This window comes from Protomyctophum parallelum, assembly GCF_964188405.1.
Source record: "Protomyctophum parallelum genome assembly, chromosome: 16".
Taxonomy (NCBI): Eukaryota; Metazoa; Chordata; class Actinopteri; order Myctophiformes; family Myctophidae; genus Protomyctophum; species Protomyctophum parallelum.
Window position 1 is genome coordinate 39,543,402 of NC_139711.1, and position 6,639 is coordinate 39,550,040.

The 6,639-nt window shown below is 39.5% G+C and overlaps 2 long non-coding RNA genes across 2 annotated transcripts; both read left to right on the forward strand.

Annotated features, from left to right (window-relative positions):
* Window positions 1–1,391: 1,391 nt before the first annotated feature.
* Window positions 1,392–3,274, forward strand: LOC310873382. The gene is made up of 5 exons (XR_014570487.1): window positions 1,392–1,405; window positions 1,834–2,160; window positions 2,475–2,708; window positions 2,850–2,981; window positions 3,139–3,274. It is a non-coding gene; the product is annotated as an uncharacterized lncRNA (long non-coding RNA).
* Window positions 3,275–3,995: 721 nt separating this feature from the next.
* Window positions 3,996–5,411, forward strand: LOC310873130. The gene is made up of 4 exons (XR_014570461.1): window positions 3,996–4,238; window positions 4,791–5,008; window positions 5,118–5,178; window positions 5,397–5,411. It is a non-coding gene; the product is annotated as an uncharacterized lncRNA (long non-coding RNA).
* The last annotated feature ends 1,228 nt before the right edge of the window (window positions 5,412–6,639 follow it).

Consider the following 6,639-nt stretch of genomic DNA (forward strand, 5'->3'; position numbering starts at 1 on the left):
CTTGTGGCAACACCCTTTCCTCTGGCAGCTCGCTGACACTCTCGTCAAGAGAGCTGAGGGGAAGTGGACATCTTATACTGAACTTTACTCACACGAAGAAATTAACCACTACCTGCTCCATATGACATACGTTGTCGTACGACGGTTCCCGCCGATCTACATGCTCACAACATGCTGCATCTTGTAGAACTGCTATCGTCATCTTACCCGTGTGACAGAGTATACCTTTTATAGGCCTAATTTTCGCTTAGAAAGGCTTGCCCAAAATAGGGACACCGGCACTAATGTGGTTGGTAAACAAACAAACAAATAAACAAGCAAACAAACAAATAAATAAATAAAATCATACGTAATGTTTAACAGAATCGTTTACTGCTTCGTGACTTGATTCGATGTCTGAATTTGAAAGTAATTCATGTGTGTTTTTCTTTTATAATTCTAGGTGCGAACAACACTATGACTGGTTATTTGTATATAAAAAACAGCAAAACTGTATAATATCAGTCTAGTGTAATTGTAAACACAGACCAGGCAGGGATATATGCCTGGTTTGTGTTCCATGTAGGTCATTATGCACTTGTTTCCAGCAACTGTTGTGAATCTTTTTATCCATTTTTCTTCTGAGCTCCATTTTTTATCTTTCAATGCAGATGCATTGCAAAGCACCGGTGCAAATCCCACCTTACCTACACCCACCTCACTTGCAAGCACTGGCCCAAATGGCAACTTACCTGCACGCAGCACAACAACCCTTGGTAATGTATTCAAACGTGGTGACTCTTGTGGAATTATTTGTGTCTAATTGCTATTCTAATGTACGAAGTCTATGTATGACATGTGACACAGCATAATGTTGTTATTATGTACATGCAACACCTGAGCACAACCAAACTGACTGGATCTCTTCTCCACTAGTCCCTCCCTAACATTTTAGTCTAGTTTTTATTTGTAATTGTAATTATGTAATTGTAAATATGTCTAGTCTTAGGTTTAATCATCATAGCTTAGTTTTTATTTAGTTTTCATCAGTGAATAAAGGCATTCGACAAACAGTTTTTGTCATAGTTTTAGTCGATGAAATCAACACTGGTGTCATGTCCCCACACGCAAAATACAGCCCTTGAGTCATTTTTTGCACACTGGTGTCGTGCGCTGCAAATATGCGATCTACAAGCGCACAACATTGCAGCATGACACGTTGTTAGCTCGTATATCAGCTTTTTTGGCGTGCGTACAACACTGCGCTATGAAGTATATCAAGTCCTTAAGTTGGATTAATAAGTATATCCATCAGTCCCCTTGCCACAAATGGCTTTAATTACATTACTAAGAATGAACATTACACTGTCTTTGTGTTCTTATAACTTATTTGTATCTTTGCTCTACATTATAGGTACATCCCAATGTGAGTATCAATGTTTTAATTCACTTCTGTTCATGATGAGCCTATGAGCTGTGAAATCCGTGTATGTGTATGTGTAGCCTGCTTATATTTCATACTGGTGGTATTATTAGTATTATTATCTCCTGTCCTAATTAATGAAGGCATACAGAATAGATTACAGTTACACCAACCAATGAGTCTGACTTAGCCTGGCATAGCCAGTCACAGCAAAAAAGTCTCACTTTGAATCTGATTGGTCACCCACAACTCTGGGGTGAGCGAAATGTTATTCAAACTGAAGTGCCAATTTCACCAGGCTTTTTTTTTTCTGTGGCAGATTCATCTGTTTTCCAGGTCTGACTCTGATGTTGAAATAGTGGTGCCGGTTACCATTCATCTACATAATAATTCTCACTGCTATGCTATGTGTGCACTATTTTTTGGGGCAGGTTCATACACACTTCAAGCTGAGAGGTTTGGCTTTCGGATCAACATCAATAGCAACATCAATGGTGACTGCACTGTAACTCTGACTGAAGCTAACATCAGTCGTAAGACTCGTAACTACTCCGTAACACTGACTAGAGCTGATTCTACCAATTGTACTAGTAACCTCACCACACCTCAGCCTGAATCCGACGACCGCCCATTCAATTCCAATGCAAGTTTTACAGGCCTGAAGCCTTGTACCATGTATGATTCTGTTGTGACTATTGTTCATGACAACGGTACAGACAGTTGTGATCACCGTGGACAGGATTCTGGATTCTGGACAGGTGTTATGGGTATGTTGAAAACGCACGCGCACACACACACACACACACACACACACACACACACACACACACACACACCCTCACACACACACACACACACACACACACACACACACACACACACACACACACACACACACACATGCATTATACACAAAATGCAGTATATTATTGTATATCCATATTGTAACTTTTAGTTTTTTAATAAATTGTGCCCTATTTCAGTATACTGTAGTGTCACACACATACAATGCAAGTATAGCCGATCTACAAGCTCACTTACATGTTTTTTTGTTGTCAAAAATATTTCTCAGAGAAAGGCGACATTGAACAAGTCAAATGCAGTTCTTCTGAAAGTGTTTGCTATTGGAGTGATTGGGATTTGAGTGAGCACGGCCCAAATGATACCCAGCCATGCAAAGGAAGCCTGGGGTATCAGTCAGTGTTCTGTAAAAAGCTCAAGTACCAACAGCTTTGTTCAGATTTGACTACACACTTTCCTTCAGGAAACTGTACAAACTCTACCTTCAGCCTAAAGCAAAATACAGGTACAGTATGTATGGTTATGTCAGTATCTTATAATTGTGGGTGAGTGGGTGAGTGGGTGGGTGTGCGGTGGTTGGGTGGTTCAATATACAGTATATCATCACATAATGATATACGATAATGTGTTCTAATATTTTCAACAGATGATTTCTTAGACTCTTTCAAAGGAGAAATCATTCTGATACCTCCTGATGGACTTCCTGCCAAAATGCCAGAATGGCAGGACAAACCATCACATTGTACTGATAATCACACCATTGGTTTAAATTGTCAGGGTAAGTAAAACAAACAAACAAACAGAAGTCTTCTTAAAAATGTTGTCATGTAAAACATGACTGAAGGGACACTTCTTTGAAGTTACTGAATTAATACAGTATTGTCCTTGCTCATAATTATTAATTTCTAACTGTGACATGTGTTTTTCTCCCTCAGAATCAGATCAAAAAACAAAACAGGAAAACAAGACATTGTCCGAGCTGGAGGCCTACACAGATTACAATTGTGTTGCTATAATCAAGTACGGCAACATTACCATCGTTAAGCCAGATCAAATAGTCAAAAAAATTGATTGCGGTGAGTTGGTAATGATTTTTCCTTGTGAGAGATTGTATCCGACTGGGGGCAGCGGTGGCTCAGGGTAGAGTGGCTGGATGGTAACGGCAAGGTTGCCAGCTCGAACCCAGGCTCCCCCAGAGTTAGTGTCGAAGTGTCCTTGAGCAAGACACTTAACCCCTACCACTTAACCCCTTAACCCCTAACCCCTGATGTGCTGGTTGGTGCCTTGCATGGTTTCTGCCGCTATCAGTGTATGAATGTGTGTGTGAATGGGTGAATTGATGCACAATCTATGTAAAGTGCCTTAGATAAAGGCACTATATAAATGCACCATTTATATCCTCTCTTATCGTGGCCAGTGGTGGGAAAAGTACTCAAAAAAGGTTTTCACAAGGCAAATGACCGAAATGTATAGGGCTGAAATGGTTAATGTATGTTTTGTAATAATTATCAAAATCTACAAAGTAAGTAGTAAGGTTTTCAAATAAATGTAGTGGAGTATTTGGATCTGAGATGTAGTGGAGTAGAAGTAAATGTATTAGAAATAGGAAGTACAAATATCTCAAAATTGTACTTAAGTACTGTACTTAAGTAAATGTACTTGGTTACTTGCCGCCACTGATCATGACGTCCCATGAATTAATAATCTCAGCTCATCTTGACATAATGTGTGATATTGTGTCCAACAGAGGTTCAAGAGGTGGTAAATCCAACAAGCGCCTCAAATCACTCAATTAAGATCAACTTCAACTTCAAAGCAAACAAATGTGGAAACTTCAGTCAGTCTCTCACATACACCTGCCGTTGTAAAAGCAAAATTGGAAACTTCATTGAAGAAGGAGAGGCAACATCTGAGAAATGTGAATGTTTCGGTTTGAAGCCATGCACTCAATATAATTGGGAAGTAAATGGCACCTACATGAATAAAAAGGACTTTAGTATTATGTCAAGGACCCCCATTGAAACACTTTCAGGAAGTAAGTGACCAATTATTATTAATTATAATAATTATAATAATTTTTATATATATATATATATATATATATATATATATAAATACAGTGGCTATGAGAAACAAAACAGGATTTAAATATTTATCAACCTGTGTACAGTATATTATTATTATTATTATTATTATTATTATTATTATACAGTATATAGAGAATCAATCCCCCCCCCCCCCCCCCCAAAAAAAGAAAGTTACTTGAGGGGCAGTAGAAAGAAAATCCCTTTTGGTGTTTTAGCTATTGAAAAATAGCAGATCCTCAAGCTCATAGCGCTACGAGCTTGTAGGTCTGCTATTTTTGAAAAATTGTGAAAATGCGACACAAATCTTTGAATATATATTCTTTCAGAAGACTCCCTTTTGTAAATGATCTCATCATATCATAAAGAAAGTTTTACCGTACCCTTTTGTAAATGTTCTCATCATATCTCTAAAGTTTTACCGTACCCTTTTGTAAATGTTCTCATCATATCTCTAAAGTTTTACCGTACCCTTTTGTAAATGTTCTCATCATATCTCACAGAACCTTCTACTCCTCGGAAACTGACATTGGATTGTACCGCCAATAATGCAATTACAGTAACGTGTCTGGTTAAGAAGGAGGATATGAATGGATGTCAGCTTAAAGTTAAAGCAAGACTTTATAGAGGACAGCAGCTGGAGGCCAACCAGACGAACACTGGTCCAAACTGTCATTTTCACTTCAAGGGTTTGAGCTACTTAACAAATTACACAGTGAAGGTATGCATTATTGATGTTTTGTTTCACATGCTTTGTTCCGCTTTAACATGCTTCAGTTCTTCCTCACCTTTCATGATTCCAGATAAAGGGGTGTCCATTTTTTTCCCAGGTGTTTCTTGACAATGGAATATATCAAAGCGTCATCAAAACGGAGAGCATTTATACACGGTGTATGTGTTTCACTTTCCAAATGCATGTTTTTCATAACACAATGTCACATTTCTCCCATTGCAACATTTTAAACATTTTAAAACATAATTCTGAAATGAGTGATCTATAATGCTGCCTGCTTAGCTCTTTAATTGTTGTTATACTGTATGTAATGTATATTGGGGCTAGAATAACAACCTCTTGTATGCTTTATTCCATTTCTTGTGTGAATTTATAGACAATGACAAAGCTCAGCTCAGCTCACTGCCACTGGTATCCCTTGTCATCCTTATATCTGTGGCTCTGCTCTTTGTTGTCATCAAGATCTACATTCTGCGGTACAGGAATGCCTAGTAAGTATTCTTTAATACCCCAAGTAACATCCCTAACCTGGGCGGAACATTTGCCAAAAAGTGCCCTTCTGGGCACAGGTCTCCACCAGGATGAGCAGATGTGAAGAATTCCAGACAAAGGTTTTTCCTTGGCCTCTAGGGAGTTGGCATACAAAGTTATCCACAGATCCGTGCAGTCAGAGGTAAAAACAGTTTTCGGACAGTTATAGCGCCACCTTGAGGCTGAGTTGAAATTGTTCATGTGGCATTTCGTCCTCGGCCTAGTGGGAATGTGGGTGCACAATTTCACGGACATCACGCGATGTGTTCATGATTTGCAGCATTTTGTTTGAAACTGAGCACTCCTGTGAACTTTGGAAGCCAATCTTAACCAATCAGGATGGAGTGTGAGAAATGTGAAAGACCGGTTTCGTTGAATGGCTCTAGAGAGACTGTGTACCAATTTGCGTGATGTTTGGACAAAATCTGTAGGTGTACTGTGCAAAAACTTGTTTTGCACAAAGCGGCCTCTTGGTGGCGCTATAACAGGCCGTTCTGGAAAGTTTGGGGCAGAGGTTCATCGTTGGCATCCAGGGAGTGTGTGTGCAAAATTTGGCATCGACCGGGTTAACGGTGGCCGAGATTAAAATCTGAAGGAGTAATAATAGAAAATGTGTTTTACATATGTCGGCCTCCTGGTGGCGCTATAAAGAGCAGATGTGAAAAATTCCAGGCAAAGGTTTTTCCTTGGCCTCTAGGGAGTTGGCATACATTGTTATCCACAGATCCGTGCAGTCAGAGGTAAAAACAGTTTTCGGCCAGTTATAGCGCCACCTTGAGGCTGAGTTGAAATTGTTCATGTGGCATTTCGTCCTCGGCCTAGTGGGAATGTGGGTGCACAATTTCACGGAAATCACGCGATGTGTTCATGATTTGCAGCATTTTGTTTGAAACTGAGCACTCCTGTGAACTTTGGAAGCCAATCTTAACCAATCAGGATGGAGTGTGAGAAATCTGAAAGACCGGTTTCGTTGAATGGCTCTAGAGAGACTGTGTACCAATTTGTGTGATGTTTGGACACAATCTGTAGGTGTACTGTGCAAAAACTTGTTTTGCACAAAGTGGCCTCTTGGTGGCGCTATAACAGGC